We start from the raw sequence: 20,150 nt of genomic DNA on the forward strand, positions 1-20,150 counted from the left end.
GTGAAGAGAAAAAAGGTGGTGAATGCCTTGCAAAGGATGAAATACATCATGGTAGATGGTATTGCAGTTGAATTTATATGGAAAGGTGGTGACTATATTGTTGTTTGCTTGGTAAGGGTTGTCAGTTTATGTATGGATTTTGGTGAGGTGCCTGAGGATTGGCAGCATGCATGTATAGTGCTATTGTATGAGGGCAAGGGGAATAAACATGAGTGCTTATACTGCAGAGGTTTATAAGTCTTTTGAGTTTACTTGGTAAGTTGTATGGGAAGGTATTGATTAAGAGGGTGAAGGCATGTACAGACTGGAGAGGAGCAGCATAGTTTCAGAAGTGGCAGAAGATTTGTGGATCAGGCATTTGCTCTAAAGAATGTGTGTCAGAAATACTTAGAAAACAGATGGATTTGTATGTGGCATTTATGGATCTAGAGAAGGCATATGTTAGGGTTTATAGAGATGGCTTTTAGAAGATCTTAATAATGTACAGTGTGGGAGGAAACCTATTAGGAGGAGTGAGAAGTTTTCATCAAGGGTTTAAGGCTTGTGTATGAGTAAGAAAAGAGGAGAGTGAATGGTTGCAAGTGAAGGTTGGTCTGCGTCAGGGATGTGATTTCACCATGGTTTTTCAATTTATTTATGGCTGGAGTGTTGAGGGAGATAAGTGCAAGAGTCTTAGAGAGAGGGGCAAGTATGCACTATGTGGGGCAAGATGGGGCCTAGGAAGTAAGTCAGTTATTGATTTCTGATGATACAGCTCTGGTGGCTGATTCAAGTGAGAAGCTGCAGACATTGGTGACTGAGTTTGGAAGAGTGTGTGAAAGTAGAAAGTTGAGAGTGAATTGAATAAAAACAATGTTATCAGGTTTGGTAGGGTTGAGGAACAAGTTGGAGTGTGAGTTTGAATAGAGAAAAATTGGAGGAAATGAAATGTTTTTCTTTTTTAGATATCTGGGAGGAGACATGGCAGTAAATGGAACTAATAAAATGGAAGTGAGTCATAGGGTGGGTGAGGGGGCAAAGGCTCTGGAAGCAAAAAAGAATGTGTGGAAAGAGAGAATGTTATCTAAAGAATGTGTGGAAAGAAAGAGTGTTATGTAGGAGGGCAAAAATGGGTATATTTGAAGAAATAGTAGTCCCAGCAATATCATATGGTTGCGAGGCATGGGCTTACAATTAGGCTGTGCAGAGGAGGGTGGATGTGTTACAAGTGAATTGTTGGACGAAATGTGGTGTGGGTGTTTGATCGAGTGAGTAATGAAAGGTTAAGGGATGTGTGGAAATAAAATGATTGTTTTTAAGAGAACAGAAAAGGTTGTGCTAAAATGATTTGGACATTTGATGAAGAGTGACGAAAGATTGACTTAGTGGATATAGTATGTGCCAGAAGTGGAGAGATCAAGGAGAGTGGAAAGACCAAATAGGATTTGGAGGGATGGAGTGAAAATGATTTTAAGTGATTGGGGCCTGAATATGCAGGAGGATGAAAGGTAAGCCCAGAATGGAGTGAATGATATGATATACTAGGGCCAACATGATGTGACTGTACTGAACCAAGGCATGTGAAGGGTCCACGGTGAACCATGGAGAGGTCTGTGGGTCCTGGTTGTGGATAGGGACCTGTGATTTGGGTTCATTACACTAAACAGTAAGAGAATGGATGTGAGTGAATGCGGCCTTTCTTTGTCTCTTGGCATTAACTTGCTAACATGGGAAACGGCAGTCATGAAGAGAATTAAATATATATATACATACCTATACATCTCAACGTATACATATATATAGCGGGGGCTAGTGATGCTATTTCCTGTGTGATGGGGTAGCGACAGGAATGGATGAAGGCAAGCAGGTATGAATACGTACATGTCTATATATGTTTATGTCTGTGTTTGTGTATGTATATGTTGATATGTATATGTATGTATATGTGCTTGTATGGGCATTTATGTATATATATATATATATATATATATATATATGTGTGTGTGTGTGTATGTGTGTATATATATATATAGGGGATAGGGGAGAAAGAATACTTCCCACGTATTCCCTGCGTGTCGTAGAAGGCGACTAAAAGGGGAGGGAGCGGGGGGCTGGAAATCCTCCCCTCTCAATTTTTTTTAATTTTCCAAAAGAAGGAACCGAGAAGGGGGCCAGGTGAAGATATTCCCTCAGTGGCCCAGTTCTCTGTTCTTAATGCTACCTCGCTAACGCGGGAAATGGCGAATAGTTTGAAAAAAAAAAAAAGATATATATATATATATATATATATATATATATATATATATATATATATATATATATATATATATATATATATATATATATATTTTTTTTTTTTGTCGCTGTCTCCCGCGTTTGCGAGGTAGCGCAAGGAAACAGACGAAAGAAATGGCCCAACCCACCCCCATACACATGTATATACATACACGTCCACCCATTCAAATATACATACCTACACAGCTTTCCATGGTTTACCCCAGACGCTTCACATGCCCTGATTCAATCCACTGACAGCATATCAACCCCGGTATACCACATCAATCCAATTCACTCTATTCCTTGCCCTCCTTTCACCCTCCTGCATGTTCAGGCCCCAATCACACAAAATCTTTTTCACTTCATCTTTCCACCTCCAATTTGGTCTCCCACTTCTCCTCGTTCCCTCCACCTCTGACACATATATCCTCTTGGTCAATCTTTCCTCACTCATTCTCTCCATGTGCCCAACCCGTTTCAAAACACCCTCTTCTGCTCTCTCAACCACACTCTTTTTATTTCCACACATCTCTCTTACCCTTACGTTATTACGTTACTCGATCAAACCACCTCACACCACACATTGTCCTCAAACATCTCATTTCCAGCACATCCACCCTCCTGTGCACAACTCTATCCATAGCCCACGCCTCGCAACCATACAACATTGTTGGAACCACTATTCCTTCAAACATACCCATTTTTGCTTTCCGAGATAATGTTCTCGACTTCCACACATTCTTCAAGGCTCCCAGGATTTTCGCCCCCTCCCCCACCCTATGATCCACTTCCGCTTCCATGGTTCCATCCGCTGCCAGAACCACTCCCAGATATCTAAAACACTTTACTTCCTCCAGTTTTTCTCCATTCAAACTTACCTCCCAATAGACTTGACCCTCAACCCTACTGTACCTAATAACCTTGCTCTTATTCACATTTACTCTTAACTTTCTTCTTTCACACACTTTACCAAACTCAGTCACCAGCTTCTGCAGTTTCTCACATGAATCAGCCACCAGCGCTGTATCATCATCGAACAACAACTAACTCACTTCCCAAGCTCTCTCATCCACAACAGACTTCATACTTGCCCCTCTTTCCAAAACTCTTGCATTCACATCCCTGACAACCCCATCCATAAACAAATTAAACAACCATGGAGACATCACACACCCCTGCCGCAAACCTACATTCACTGAGAACCAATCACTTTCCTCTCTTCCTACACGTACACATGTCTTACATCCTCGATAAAAACTTTTCACTGCTTCTAAGAACTTGCCTCCCACACCATATATTCTTAATACCTTCCACAGAGCATCTCTATCAACTCTATCATATGCCTTCTCCAGATCCATAAATGCTACATACAAATCCATTTGCTTTTCTAAGTATTTCTCACAACAATCTTCAAAGCAAACACCTGATCCACACATCCTCTACAACTTCTGAAACCACACTGCTCTTCCCCAATCTGATGCTCTGTGCATGCCTTCACCCTCTCAATCAATACCCTCCCATATAATTTACCAGGAATACTCAACAAACTTATACCTCTGTAATTTGGCACTATGCAAGCATTCCGCCAATCCTCAGGCACCTCACCATGAGTCATACATACATTAAATAACCTTACCAACCAGTCAATAATACATTCACCCCCTTTTTTAATAAATTCCTCCGCAATACCATCCAAACCTGCTGCCTTACCGGCTTTCATCTTCCGCAAAGCTTTTACTACCTCTTCTCTGTTTACCAAATCATTTTCCCTAACCCTCTCACTTTGCACACCACCTCGACCAAAACACCCTATATCTGCCACTCTATCATCAAACACATTCAACAAACCTTCAAAATACTCACTCCATCTCACATCACCACTACTTGTTATCACCTCCCCATTTGCGCCCTTCACTGAAGTTCCCATTTGCTCCCTTGTCTTACGCACTTTATTTACCTCCTTCCAGAACATCTTTTTATTCTCCCTAAAATTTAATGATACTCTCTCACCCCAACTCTCATTTGCCCTCTTTTTCACCTCTTGCACCTTTCTCTTGACCTCCTGTCTCTTTCTTTTATACATCTCCCACTCAATGGCATTTTTTCCCTGCAAAAATTGTCCAAATGCCTCTCTCTTCTCTTTCACTAATAATCTTACTTCTTCATCCCACCACTCACTACCCTTTCTAATCAACCCACCTCCCACTCTTCTCATGCCACAAGCATCTTTTGCGCAATCCATCACTGATTCCCTAAATACATCCCATTCCTCCCCCACTCCCCTTACTTCCGTTGTTCTCACCTTTTTCCATTCTGTACTCAGTCTCTCCTGGTACTTCCTCACACAAGTCTCCTTCCCAAGCTCACTTACTCCCTGGGGATAAGGGAGTAAGGATGCTTCCCACGTATTCCCCGCGTGTCGTAGAAGGCTACTAAAGGGGACAGGAGCAGGGGGCTACAAACCCTCCCCTCTTTGTATTTTAACTTTCTAAAAGGGGAAACAGAAGAAGGAGTCATGAGGGGTGTGCTCATCCTCCTTGAAGGCTCTGATTGGGGTATCTAATTGTGTGTGGATGTAACCAAGGTGAGATAGGCAATATGTTTGAGGAAAGAAACCTGGATGTTTTGGCTTTGAGTGAAACGAAGCTCAAGGGTAAAGGGAAGACTGGTTTGGGAATGTCTTGGGAGTAAAGTCAAAGGTTGGTGAAAGCACAAGAGCAAAGGAAGGAGTAGCACTACTGAAGCAGGAGTTATGGGAGTATGTGATAGAGTGTTAGAGAATAAACTCTAGATTGATATGGGTAAAACTGAAAGTGGATGGAGAGAGAGGTGTGATTATTGGTGCCTATGCACCTGGTCATGAGAAGAAAGATCATGAGAGGCAAGTGTTTTGGGAGCAAATGAGTGAGTGTGTTAACAGCTTTGATGCACGAGACTGGGTTATAGCGTTGGGTGATTTGAATGCAAAGGTGAAGAATGTGGCAGTTGAGAGTATAATTGGTGTACATGGGGACGTCTTGAGCAGTGTCGGTGGTTGCAGTGCACCAGGACCGTGTGGTCATGTGCACTCCACGGTGAGAATACCATGTTATTTCCTTACGTACAGCCTTAGATTCACGATCGTCCAACGTGGCTGAGGAATTATCTGGAACTGTTAGGGATGGACAAGAGATCTGTGTCATTTAATCAAATTTGAAAAGGTAATAGTTGGTGGACGGAGGGATTTTTTTTAAGAGGTTCAATTTAATAGACGTGAGAAAGGGTTAGAAGAACGCATTGAGCAATATGTGGCTGCTCTCAGGAAAATGGCAAAATCCTCTGGGTTTTGTGACTGTATACATGGTAAGTTGCTAATGGACCGACTGATGATTGGTATTAGAGATGATAAGACCAAGGAAAAACTCGTCTCTCAGCGGAGGTTAGACCTACAGTCTGGAATAGAGATTTTTACGGCTGACAGAAACTGAGGAGGTAGTACATAAGTGTTAATGTAAGCAAGAACTTTAACAGTGCCAGATACAGTAAGAGTGTAGGAAATAATGTTAAGGAAGTAACAACAATGGCATGATCAGAAGTACAAATTTAACAAGTTTACTGAGAAAGATGGACAGCCATCTAGCCACAGATCTGCTGCTAAGACAGTTACTGTTTGCAAATTTTGTTATAAGACTCGAGTTGATCAAGGATAAATGTACCCCCTCATTAATATCAACTTCTTAACTGCTGCCTTCTCTAGTCTTAGATCACATGTCCATCATCGCCAGGCACTACCACACAAGCTCCTCTTCTACACTATATCGACGAATACATGTCAACATACATACTTTACGTCTAAAAATGAATTACTGCAAGTCGTGACACAGAAGTGGTCGCATGAAGACAGCATCATCAACCGCCTACGTCTGGCTGCTAAAGCTTCTGATGCCTACAGACAAGATCCCACGAGTGATTTTTTTTGGACGTATCGTGTCACAGTTGACAACCTAATTGACATGCAATCCTGTGTCCTCCTGAACTCGAGGGTTAATTTCAGTAACTCGATCAATCGGCAAACTTCTCCCATAATGTGGGAACAAATCAACTGCATTACAAATGAAACAGTTCCAACCCCAGTGCACAATTCTCTTTTGGAAATGGCTAAAAAGCTGATGTTGGGATGGTCCTAATAGCCACAGCTACAATCTCCATCACCGCAGATGCGACTTGTACTACCACGAAATGAAGATCAACGTCAGCACCGTACCGACGAAGCCAAAGTGTCGGATGATGACCCAACACCAATCGACGATACGGAGCTCCATCCAGCTCTCCCCAGGTGTAGAACTTCCTCCTACTGTGAAGATGGCATCACCTCGTCCTCGCCTCACCTTATTGTAAAGGTTTCAAGAGGCCCCTTTTTTGACTTTACAACCTAAGCCTCCTAGAGGGATCTTAGTCTGAGGCCTGAAATAGGAGCGTCATTGTTTCTTTTCCTTAGCCACTTTGGACAAAATTTAGGCCCATCTTTTCCAAGGTAATGGAGAGGATCCTACTCTGTCGACTATTATGTTGCATCGGGAATCGACTCTTGATCTCTTAGCTTTTTACCTGGTAGGAATACCGATCCGAGCATTGCGAAACTACTGAAGGCGCCTTTCAACACAGTAGACTGCCTTTGTCGACCTTGTAAGTGCCTTTGACATCGTTAACAAGAATGTTGTACTCCAGATACTTTCTTTTTTTTTTGGGGGGGGGGGGGGGGGGAAGGCCCCCGTAAATATGCAGTTACCTCCACAACAGACACCCCAAGTAGTGCTTAAAGGGTGCGCTCAGCCTCTCACACCCGTTCTACCTCGGGACACCAAATGGGGTGTGTTAAGCCCCATCCTGTTCAATGTCTTGATGCACAGACTCGTGCGACCACTGGACATTCACTGTGGAGAGTGGTTAGTTACGTGGACGACTTGTGTATCCAGGCAGCGGACTCCAGCCTACTGCAGGAATTACTTACTTTTCAGCTAAATTCAAACAGCAAAGACTAAGTGTGTCCTAACGAGGTTGTTTCGGATGGTGGAAGAGAACAGAAACTCATGGATAAACGTGGTAAGAGTAGAAAGATACAGATTTTTCAGAGAGGAAGACCAGTAGACTTACCGTCTAAGGAGATGCAAATGATATCAGTCTTAGACTTGAAGAGAAATATTTTTCAGGTCTGTGCTTAAACGTATTCATGGTACTGCTTGCAACTACTCTAATTGCTAAATCACTCCATACGTTAACAATCCTTTCGAAGAAAAGTGACTCATTCGAGATAAAACGGTTGCCCACGAGTATATCTAATTCATTCTTAAGTGACTCGTTAAATTATCAAAGCCTTTGATGATTTTGAATACTTGTACTCGATCGCCTTTTAACCTCTCTTTTCTAAGCTAATAAATTTAGTTCGTTTAGTCGGCTTTCATGGGATTTGCTTCACAAGCCGTTAATCATCTTTGTATCGCCTCTACCCTTTCCATTCTGTCTATGTCTTTCCTCAAGTATATTGTAGAGTGGTGAAGTTTTCTCTAAATGGGCCTGAAAATGTGGTTGGGATGGGCCTGAAGGCGAGGGCAAGATGGGCTTGTATGCGAGGGTGGGATGGGTGAGGTTGGTATAGGCTTGAAATGGAGGGCGGTATGGGCCTTAATTAGGCGAAGCTGGAAGCCCTACCTATGAATCCATATTTTTACCCCGTTTTACTGCTTTTGTGCACAACTTACTTGGGTTTAGGACACCATATCCTCCTCCTCATCTACCTTTTGTAGCTCAACAGAATTTAAATTGTGGCTTGCCTTTTCGTTTCTATTACAGATATTTAGAACTTTGCTCCTATCATTATCAAAATTCAGCGGTCTATATATATCAGTATGAAGCTGTAGACGTTTTGTTTCTGTTGTGAATTTATTTCCCAACTTGGTATCGTCTACAAATGTAGATGCCTTACTATGAAGCCCATTATCAACATAATTTTAATATATGAGTAAGAGAACCAGTCCGAAGACTAATCCCTTTGGCTCACTCCTTGTTACGTCTAACCATCCTGAAGTTTAGGCCAGTAATCACTGTTCTTTGTTTATGCCCGGTCAGCTAATTTCCTGAGCATTGAAGTCGAATCCCATTAATATCACGTGACTAAACTTCTGTCAGTAACCTTTGATGTGGGACTTTATCGAGAGATTTTTTGAGAATCTAATTAGATGACGTCAACTGCTTTATCTTTATCATACATGTTGATTATATCATAGGATAAATCAGGCATATCTGCCACGTGTGATTTCGTCCAAAACCATGCTGAGAATCGTTTATTAAGTGGTGGTCCAGTAAGTAGCTCACAATCGTGTTACAATTGATGGTTTTCATTAGTTTACCAGCTACATTAAGTTAGTTGAACGTTACCTCCGAGCAGTGAACTATAGACTTTTTATTAATGTCAGGGTTACATTCGCAAATTTCCGCCCTTTAACATTTACTGTAGCAAGTAACTTATTAAAAAAAAGCTGTCAGTGGGTTAGCTATATTTTTTGCCTCTTTGTGTCCCTCTGATAAATGTATGGTGGGCCTGCCATTTCATTTACTCTGTACCATTCATCGCTGATTGTATATCTCCATCTTTTCAGTATGTTGCAAAACATTTTCCTTTCTTGCCAGTGGAATTGGATTACGGAAATGAGCTGGATAGTATTGCAGTAGAATTTATTAAAAATGGGCGTGACTGTATTATTGACTGGTTGGTAAGGTTATTTGATGTATGTATGACTCATGGTGAGGTGCCTGAGGATTGGCGGAATGCTTGCATAGTGCCATTGTACAAAGGCAAAGGGGATGAGTGAGTGCTCAAATTACAGAGGTATAAGTTTGTTAAGTATTCCTGGTAAATTATATGGGAGGGTATTGATTGAGAGGGTGAAGGCATGTACAGAGCATCAGATTGGGGAAGAGCAGTGTGGTTTCAGAGGTGGTAGAGGATGTATGGATCAGGTGTTTGCTTTGAAGAATGTATGTGAGAAATACTTAGAAAAGCAAATGGATTTGCATGTAGCATTTATGGATCTGGAGAAGGTTTTAGAAAAGCAAATGGATTTGTATGTAGCATTTATGGATCTGGAGAAGGCATATGATAGAGTTGATAGAGATGCTCTGTGGAAGGTATTAAGAATATATGGCGTGGGAGGCAAGTTGTTAGTAGCAGTGAAAAGTTTTTATCGAGGATGTAAGGCATGTGTACGTGTAGGAAGAGAGGAAAGTGATTGGTTTTCATTAAATGTTGGTTTGCGGCAGGGGTGCGTGATGTCTCCATGGTTGTTTAATTTGTTTATGGATGGGGTTGTTAGGAAGGTGAATGCAAGAGTTTTGGAAAGAGGTGCAAGTATGCAGTCTGTTGTGGATGAGAGAGCTAGGGACGTGCGTCAGTTGTTGTTCGCTGATGATACACCGCTTGTGGCTGATTCGGGTGAGAAACTGCAGAAGCTAGTGACTTAGTTTGGTAAAGTGTGTGAAAGAAGAAAGCTGAGAGTAAATGTGAATAAGAGCAAGATTATCAGGTACAGTAGGGTTGAGGGTCAAGTCAATTGGGGGGTAAGTTTGAATGGAGAAAAACTGGAGGAAGTGAAGTCTTCTAGATATCTGGGAGTGGATTTGGCAGCGTATGGAAACGGAAGTGAATCATAGGATGGGGGAGTGGGCGAAAGTTCTGGGAGCGTTGAAAAATGTGTGGAAGTCGAGAACGTTAACTTGGAATTCAAAAATGCGTCTGTTTGAAGGAATAGAGGTTCCAACAATTTTATATGGTTGCGAGGCGTGGGCTATCGATAGAGTTGTGCGGAGGAGGGTGGATGTGCTGGAAATGAGATGTTTGAGGACAATATGTGGTGTGAGGCGGTTTGATCGAGTAAGTAATGAAAGGGTAAGAGAGATGTGCGGTAATAAAAAGAGTGTGGTTGAGAAAGCAGAAGAGGGTGTTTTGAAGTGGTTTGGTCACATGGAGAGAATGAGTGAGGAAAGATTGACAAAGAGGATGAATGTGTCAGTGGTGGAGGGAACGAGGAGAAGTGGGAGACCAAATTGGAGGTGGAAAGATGGAGTGAAAAAGATTTTGAGTGATCGAGGCCTGAACATGCAGGAGGGTGAAAGGCGTGCAAGGAATAGAGTGAATTGGAACGATGTAGTATACCGGGGTCGACGTGCTGTTAATGGATTGAACCAGGGCATGTGCAGCGTCTGGGGTAAACCATGGAAAGTTTTGTGGGGCCTGGATATGGAAAGGAAGCTGTTGTTTCGATGCACTATAAATGACAGCCAGAGACTGAGTGTGAACGAATATGGCCTTTGCTGACTTTTTCTAGCGCTACCTCGCGCACATGTGGGGGAGGGGGTTGTCATTTCATGTGTGGCGGGTTGGCGACGGGAATGAATACGGGCAGACAGTATGAATTATGTAAATGTGTATATATGTATTTGTCTGTGTGTATATATATGTATACGTTGAGATGAATAGGTATGTATATGTGCGTGTGTGGACGTGTATGTATATACATGTGTATGTGGGTATATACATGTGTATGCTTCCATGCGCTACCTTGCTAACGCGGGAGACAGCGACAAAGTATAATAAAAAAAAATATATATATATATATATATATATATATATATATATATATATATATATATATATATATATATATATATATATATATATATATATATATATATATATATATTCCAATGAGTCCACGGGGAAAATGAAACACGATAAATTCCCAAGTGCACTTTCGTGTAATAATCACATCATCAGGGGAGACACAAGAGAGAAATAAAAGTCAGTTGATATACATCGAAGAGACGAAGCTAGGACGCCATTTGGTAAACGTGTGATTGTCCAAAACATACAACGAGCGTTCATAAACTTTTTTTTACAAATTTGTTCAACAATAAAGTTATCTAATTTGTATAGACCTTCACTGATATTAAGATTATAATTCTTTGTGTATTTGATAATAGAAGATTCAATGATATTTCTCTTGGTAATAGAGTTAATAACTGAGATGGCATTACTCCAGTCAATACAATGATCATAGTTTTTAACGTGATTAAACAAGGCATTTGATTCTTGTCCCATTCTTATATTATACTTATGTTGCTTAAGTCTAACAGAAAGATCCTTACCAGTCTGACCAACATAAAATTTATCAATTTCCACAAGGCACTTTATAGATGCATCCAAGAGAATTTTCTGGTGAATTCCTGATTAAGATATTCTTTATAGTATTATTGTTGCTAAAGGGCAACATTTATGTTAAAGGATTTAAGCAACATGGGAAGTAAAGTGAAATTATTATTGAATGGGAGAACTAAACGATTCTTGGTGCCAATGGGAGGTTTGGGCTCAACTCTGTAAAATTATTTCTTTGCTAACTTAAGGGATTTATCAATGAAAGATCTAGGGTACTTTAACTTAGAACAATAGAATATATGTCTTCTCAAACTCATCATCAATAAACTCTGGATTGCAAATACGTAATGCCCTAAGGAACATAAATGATGATAATTTAACTCTGTCATGTTGAGTAATAATGGATATATGAGCATACATTGGTGGGTTTTCTGTATATGCTAAACTTAAACTTGTTACCTTGCCTATGGATCATGCAATCTAAAAATGGTAACATACCATTATTTTCATTTTCTACAGGAAATTTGATGGAAGTAGAGAAATATTTGTAAATTTTCATTTGTTGGCCAAACACAAAGAACATCATCTACATACCTAAACCAAATTGCATTAGAAGGTAAGATAGTAATTTTGTTTCAAAAAAATTCCATATAAAGATTACTTAGTACAGGTGAAAGAGGGTTACCCATTGCCATACCAAATTTTTGAGCATAATAATTCCATTGAATTGAAATACACAGTCTTTTATACACAATTTTATCAGTTCAATGAAAACAGACTTTGAAACGGGTAAATGAATATCATCCAAGACATCAAATAAATATTCTAAAATGTCATCAATTGGAACTTTAGTGAAAAGTGAGGAAACATCAAAGCTAACTAGTTTTAATCAAAATTAACATCAATATTGTTTAGCTTGTTGACTAAATCTACGTTGTTCATGATAGTAGAGTTTGATACCTTACCCACTAAAGGGCTTAATAAAGGAACTAGTCATTTTGACAATTTATTTGTGATGGAGCCTACTGAACTCACTATAGGTCTTGCTGTAAATTTTTGTTTATGAATTTAGATAAGTCCATACATATATGGCAATGAAGGGGACAAATATGACAAACTTTTGATAAGAGAACTATTACCTTTCAACAATAACTTCATTTCTTTATTTCTTTATTAGGATACTAATTAAGGCTTTACGAATAAAAGTTCCCCTTCACTGAAAATACTAGAACAGCACGAACTTAAGATACAGAGTCAGTTTATACGTAAGAGAAGCAGCCCAGAAAGTATGACAGGGTCTTGACAACCATGATACTGCCGACTATTCCAAGATCTAGATAAAAGTACAAACATGGGACACCCTTGAATCCCCCCCCGCCCCGACAAGCCTCAGAGCACTCGGGGGGGGAGGGTCTAGTGACCCTGAACAATGAACAATGTCAGGTTAGCTCAGCGAATCTCCTAAGTAAGGCACAAAAATTAGCTTACAGAAATTTAACCACATGTATAATAAAATCCATACACCCATCTGGAGGAAGTCCATGATATGTATCCTTGTGTATCTAATATCTCGTGTATCTCTACATTAATGTTAATATGTAAATTATTACGCTCGTCTCCCTCATGTTTACAACGAACGTCATGCGCTGTCAATAGAAGTGATAAGTTCTCGGGCATTTGACGTGGTACCTCATGTTTCACTTGAATTCGCTTGTGTATCTTGTTTGTTTGTGGAAAAACTTGGTTTTCACGACTCCACCAGCGTCTTTGCTTCATCATTTCTACATGGCGCAGTGCGTAGGATCAAGGAGTGGTGTAAAAAGACTGAGACACGGGCACAAAATATTGCTAGCCACTATAGAACGCCATAACTGCTCGTGTTGCCCATCTCGACGCGCAGTCAGCCTGGATTGCTCGTACCATCCGCCTACACGGATGCTGACGGAGCGTCATTATCCGTCTGTGGCCTGCAATTACCTACCTAGATGTCTCTTGCTGTGACTGTACTGGCCCAAGATTGCCAATTTACCCCTGCCCACCTCAGGACCCCTTGTTAACGTGTTTGACGCCACTGAATCATTTTCACAAGATCCAACGTTGCCATGGCCGGCAGCCCACGCAAGCAAGAAAGAAAAAAAAGAGTGGGTTTAGAGGATATGTGGAGACGTCGCTAGCACGTCAGCGCTGCAGAGATTGGCAGCCATGATGGAGGCCCAGCAACAGCTTCAGCAGCAATAACAATTTCAAGACGATACAGCAGGTACTGGCCTATTCCAGAATCGCTGAACTGAGAACGAACACAACGGAGGCTTGGTATCCAGACGCTAAGGAAGGCGCACCTCGCCACCACTTCCCCCATCTCACAAGCTCACATATGACGTCTCTCTCCACGAATTTAAGTTGTGGAGTCGTGCTTGGTCGGACTTCGTAGAACTGCTACAGTTGAAAAGTCAGCCACACCGCACATAGCATACCTGAGGTCCTGTTCACACCTTATATGCAGCAGGTCACTCCAGCCCTTCTTACAATTCTGCAGACGGACGCCCCTCGTTTGAAAGGTTGAGTTACGCCTGTCTTCAGCCCCACAGTGAATAATGAAGGCTAGTACAGTGTGGGTCTCGTTTTCTTTGCGAAGTGGAGACTAGATATTCCTTTGTGGAGTTAGACCTCATGGCAGCTGTGTGGGCCATGAAAAAGTGCCGCTTATAACTGCTATGTTTACCACACTATGATCTCCAGATTGATCACAAGCCGCAGGTGCCGATTTTGCACAACCTTACAGTGGACGCTCGACGAAGTTTTCCTTCACGACATTGTGGCGTAAGGGGAAAGAGCATGCAATACCTGAGGCACGATCCCGGGTACCTGTGGATAACCCGACCCTACTTCCGTAGCTTCGTAATGGCCATAGTGGAAGTGTTGTCGTTATCCCCCCCCCCACCTCCTGTTCTCCCATGAATGGAATTTTTTGCTGTATGCCGATCGTCTGGGTGGATGGCTATACGTTGGTACGCAAGTGACGCTACATCACGAAGTAACATCAAACCTTATCCGTAGCTTCAATGTTAATGTGGGCGCATTAGTCCGTCTCCGCAGGGACGGTCGCCCGCTAGTTCTCCTGCTCTGAAATTCATACCTTTTAGCGTGACAAAGTCTCATCACCGCATTACCCGCAAGCAAACGGTCATGTTGAGACCTATGTGAAGCATATGTAGCACCTCATCATCAAAGCATTAGCCGTTGTTGCCTGGATAATGAAAACTGGCTTGGAAACACGCCCACTGCGTACAACGGAGTCAACGCATCGTATCTCCGCTCACGAGTGGCAAGGACGCAGCGGCTGAGTGTGATGCACGACAGCTCGCACTGCAGCATAAGGCGGAGTACCATAACAGTAACGGCCGCTTTCTGTCCCGTCTCATGGTTGGTGAACCTGTCCTCATACAAGATCCTTTTACAAAGGGTAGGGGCACACCAAGGAGAATCATAGGTATCGGTCACCACCGGAACTACCACATCAAGCTCCCTTGGTGGAATATGACGGAGAAACCTCCGTTTCCTGAGGCCACATCGTTTCGCTCATCGCCACCGTCTGGATCTTGTCCTTAACCCGGCCGTCTCCTCGCACGACATTGACGAAGGATCGACAACATCCCTTATAGATGACGAACATTGGGTAAGTATGTTATCATATGTCTCGTACCCCTAATTGTAATGTTAGTATTTGATGTATTACGCAAGTTTCCCTAATGTTTTGAACGAGCGTCATGTACTTTTTCGGCTGATAAGATGTTTTCAGTCATAACACACCCTCGTGTGACTGCCTCACTTGTGTATCTTGTTATATTTTGTGTCACTCCTTCACCAGTGTCTTTGTATCACAATTTCAAACTATACTTTTATCCCACCTCTTTTGCACTCCTCTAAGCACCCTGTTAAAACGGAAAAGTAATTGGAAAGTTGGGACAAATTTCATTATAAAAAGAGCGGCTTTATCTGCTGGAGGATTGATTAGATCGGAAAACAGGAGGGAAGGTTTAGTTACAAAATTGGGAGCATGGTCGATAGAAGAATTTGGAGATAGTTTTGGTTGACAGGAAGCACTGATCAACTGAAAAGGTGTTATTAGCACAATTTCTCTTTATGAATGCGTGCTTAACTACCAGTAACAGTTTTGCATTGATTCGAAACATGGTGGAATGAGAGATAAGCTATGTCCTTTATGTGACAAGTATCGGAGGGAGAGTGATGGAAACGCTTCTGAGAGGATAAAGATTATATAGGATTAGAGACAATAGGATTCCATTCCTGGCAAGATAAACTTAGTACCTATAGATAGTTTAACAAGGTTATACATATTAACCAAGCTATTTAGGCTGCATGATTTTACATAACGTAACAACCAAGCAATTTAGGTTGTGTTCTTACAACGTAGCAAACAAGCTATTTAGGTTATAAATCTTCACATAACGTAGCATTAAAATGAATGAAAACAGCCTATTTAGCTTTATCTACAATAAATGACTTTCAGCAACTTAGTCTTCGACTGTTTCATTTAGTGATGGGGAACTGATATTCCACTAGTTTCTTTATCATGGTATTAACATGGGAAAGGGTGTGTGTGTGTAAGGATTAGCCAAGAATATATACTGTTCACTTAAACATCTGGGACGAACGAAAAGATGCTAATGATTGTTGGACGCTTCCGGGGGTAAGGGGGGGGGGGGGTAATTTTGGTTGACTACCATCTGTCAACCACTCGCCGTTTATGAAACTGCCTCTGACAGTTTAGCCATCTTTCATTATCCTTGTACGCTTGCCATCCGTAAGTTCCTATGGGGTTTCTGTCACTGGGTATTCTAATATCGCCCCATGGTGAAGGTTCTCATTTTTAGGTTAATTTTCACCCCTTTGCCTCCAGAAATTATTTTAGATTGAAAGTAACTGCTTATAAACTTTCTGTATCCTTTTGTGTAAAGTGAAATCACGTAGAGTTCCTCACTTTTATATAATCCAGTTAGCAGCTTTCTTCACAACGTATCTCGGCTTCATATGTTTAAGTGAACAGTTTTTAATCCTGACACTGGTGTTTGTCAATGACGGCCTGTTCCCTGGGTGCTGTTATAGACCTGGTATGGCCTTGTTTGACAATGAGTATAGGGAGGTCTTTTAAGTGGACGTGAGCGTTGTGTAAGATATGTTCCAGGAATGGATATTCGTGCAACTTTCAAGTCTCCTTATGTATCGTTGATTATGGATCATAATGCCTTTAACATCAGCCTGCATTCACTAACCGAAACAACTTTAACTGCTTCAGGTACTGAGGATCATTCTAAGACCACATACCATTTCACCGTATATATGGCCCTTGATTATAGGCTGGTTGATTGTTGGGCATAAGGTACCATCAACACCCGGGAACACTAACGCCATCAACGTTAAGCTCTATTCACTTAACGAAAAAGTTTCAACATGTTCTTCATGTGTTAAGATCATATTCATTCTCACTCTGAATAAATCATTGCTCAGATATGCTTTTATGCCTAACAACCCAGTCTGCCTGTATGTCGTTGAGAAAAAAGCTTTCCTCTATATATTTTTGCTTATATATATATATATATATATATATATATATATATATATATATATATATATATATATATAACAAGATTTTAGGTGTTCAATTTTGTTCAATTTAATGCTTGTGATACATATGAAATAAAGAAAACTGTACCTTTCAGTTATCATAGAAAACGTAATTCTATAAAAAGAGAATACTGGTTAAATACTATTGGTTAGTGAATTTGTGACCAATAGGACTACAGCTAAGATTCTTCGTATATCGTTAATTTATCGTCTGTTTGTTGTTGTTGTGACTATTGATTGTACGATACAGTATTTTAGTTCTTATAAAGTAAATCTTGGACCTTCACCGTGTCCGTCGAAGAATACACCCAAAACGTAAGGTATGTACCTTAAACTGTATGTATGCATATATAAGTAATATGACTGTGTTTCAGGAATTACATACCAGATCATCTTATTTCGTTCATGACCGAATAGGGGCCTCTGCAACCACCATAGACTATACACATCTTAATTAATTATACTGGAGTTTATTTCTAGTTCTAGTCCTCAGTGTTCCTATTTACTGGACTGATCATCCCCTTGTACTCTACTCATGGTGCATAATATGATGGTTTTGAAGTCGTCGTACATTATACCTAGCTTTGCTTAATGTATGTTTAGTCTGCTTTTGAGGGAATGCATGCTGTTGGCCGGTATAACCTCCAGTGTCAGAATCTTGTATAGCCTCACTACTCCTAACTGTAAAGATTTTCTTCATTTTGTGGACTTTGTCACTTTTTGATAGAGAGTTTGTGTCCTTTTGTTTATATATAATATGCAGATTCTGTCTACAGATGGACTTTATTGTATACATCACTCATAATTACACTGAAACATGTCTGCTCTAAGTAATCTGTATCTTAGACTAGACAGTTTTAATTTTCTTTGTGGATAGGTCTAGTCTTTCATCCCAGGAAGTTGTGTAGCGGCTATATGTTAGGCCACCTCTTTCTTCAAGGAGTTTTACTGGTATAAGAAACGGTTATTAACAATCCTGAGTTCTAAGACCAAACATTTTTGACTCAATACTTAATGGTATATCTATATTAAGGTTCACAAATTTAGGGAGCTTTTCAGTGCTGCTATGGATTCACATTTTGTTATTGTGTAGTATATACAGAATTCAGAGCAGAAACCAAAGCTGGATCATTTAGATATTCCATTTACTAATAGATTATGTACACTGTATGTAAAGTCCTGTTAGATTAGCACATCTGTCACCTACGCCCCTAACAAGCAGGTAGGAATACAAATGATGCTCATGCACGTCTTGGTACATTCATTTTGGACCCCATATGTTAGCATTGAAGATCCTGTAAGATACATATAACTACTGAGCATCTGATGAGTTATTTTAACTGATAAAAGTTAACAGGAATGAATAACATACAAACTCTCATAACTGTCAACAGGGTTTGGTCATGTTACTGCATTTGATTTCATAGTAACAATTAGGAACTGTAAAGTAAAACATAGAATAGTGAAATACTCCTGGCCTGATATCAGGGCTACTGTGAACTACTGTATACTTAGCACAAAAATATTGGGTTAGGGAATGATGCTGGTAAAAGTTGTCAACACCAAGAACTGCTCTATTGTATGAGTGGTTACATGTTATTGTGTGTATAGTATCTGTAAAGTATTCAAGTTATTTCTTCTCATAGTGGGAAATTAATGTAAAGTTTACAACAACAGATAGACTTCAGGTTAACATCATGTTGAATGGAGCTTAATGTATGACTGATGCGTTGAAGTTCAATTTTGTAAAGAGGAAAACATGAGAGTAAAACACCTGGATAAAGGAGCAACGCTGTAGCTTGGTCTAACACGAGGCCTGACCTAGAATGGTGATGAGAGCCTGGTTGCTACAGTATTCTCATACACATACTTTAGGGTTGATGGGATTGTATGATGGGTGCTTTTGAAGACTGGTTTTAGATTGATTTGCAGTACGGGCATATGTTATGTGTTGTGGCAGACTGTTACTTTCACATACAATTCTGTGGCTGAAGAAATATTGTTTTATCAATAGTATGGATTTTCTTTTAATGTCTTCATTAGATCCTCCCTTATTATAACTTTTCTCGTGATTGTAACATTAGGATATTTATGCTGTTCTCATAGCTTTTGTTTTGTTGTTCGACATCCAGCTTAGATGCTCCACATTGGACAGTTTTAAAAAAAAAAAGCAGCATCTTATACTTCATTGGCCAAGTTTGTACACAGTATTCAAGGTAAGGACAAATACATGTTTTATGGAATATCATGAATCCTTTACAGCTAAAGTCTTCCATACAGCTCTCATAACATTCTTTTTCCGGGCATAATTACATACATTGTTTTGTTAGTTTTATGTTGTTGCTTGTCTACATTCCATTGTCCTTTCCAGCCTCATTCAGTGTTATTCTGTTAACTCCATATATTATTGTGTACTCATTTTTGTTATTTTCTGTCCCATTGAGCATCATTTTTGACTTTTCATTTTGAAATTTCAAAAGCCAGTCTCTTGCCCAGCAGCTGAATTTATCCAAGTTTTCTTGTATGTCATATGTGATGTTTTTAAGGCTGCTCTAGGTTTGGTGTCATGCCAGTATTTTAACATGACTTTACAGCCTCAGGTTTGTCATTTACAAAACTGGTTCCCAAGCAGATCATTGCGTCTCTGATGCCTGTTTCCCTCAGGAACTTACTTAAGGGGATGGCCACAGCAAAAGAGTCTCCATAACTGGTGAACTCCATTGCCGCTTTTTAGCTTTTAGTATCTTACCCTTAACAAGCCACCGGCAGAAGGCAGTTCTAGTGCAGAATTTTCAGTGGCTCCTACCTAATTTGTCTACCTAGTGTTCCAACCTATTACTTTTACCTAATGCTCCCACCTAATATTATTTGCCACTACTTGTACCTAATGCTCCAGTCTATTGTTCTTACCTACTACTACTATCTATACCTCCTACCAATTTGCCAAAAGGTAGCCCATAGCACTCGCCAATGGAAAATCTAGAGTTACAAAGAATGTTTTGAGAGTTAAGCATTGTCAACTGTTATGTGTGAGAAGGTGAGGTTGTATGTTTGTGGATAG

General features: G+C 40.4%; 1 protein-coding gene across 2 annotated transcripts in view; it reads left to right on the forward strand.

Annotated features, from left to right (window-relative positions):
* Positions 1–17,262: 17,262 nt before the first annotated feature.
* The window catches only part of enc (R3H domain containing protein encore), a 944,198-nt gene continuing 941,310 nt past the window's right edge, over positions 17,263–20,150 (forward strand). Inside the window, exon 1 of one of the 2 annotated variants that reach the window (XM_071685668.1) lies at positions 17,263–17,409. The gene's annotated coding sequence lies outside the window, so the exon portion shown is untranslated. The remainder of the gene's footprint in view (positions 17,410–20,150) is intronic. The other variant, XM_071685684.1, reaches the window with a different exon arrangement.

The sequence above is a fragment of the Panulirus ornatus genome, chromosome 3 (assembly GCF_036320965.1).
Source record: "Panulirus ornatus isolate Po-2019 chromosome 3, ASM3632096v1, whole genome shotgun sequence".
Classification (NCBI taxonomy): Eukaryota; Metazoa; Arthropoda; class Malacostraca; order Decapoda; family Palinuridae; genus Panulirus; species Panulirus ornatus.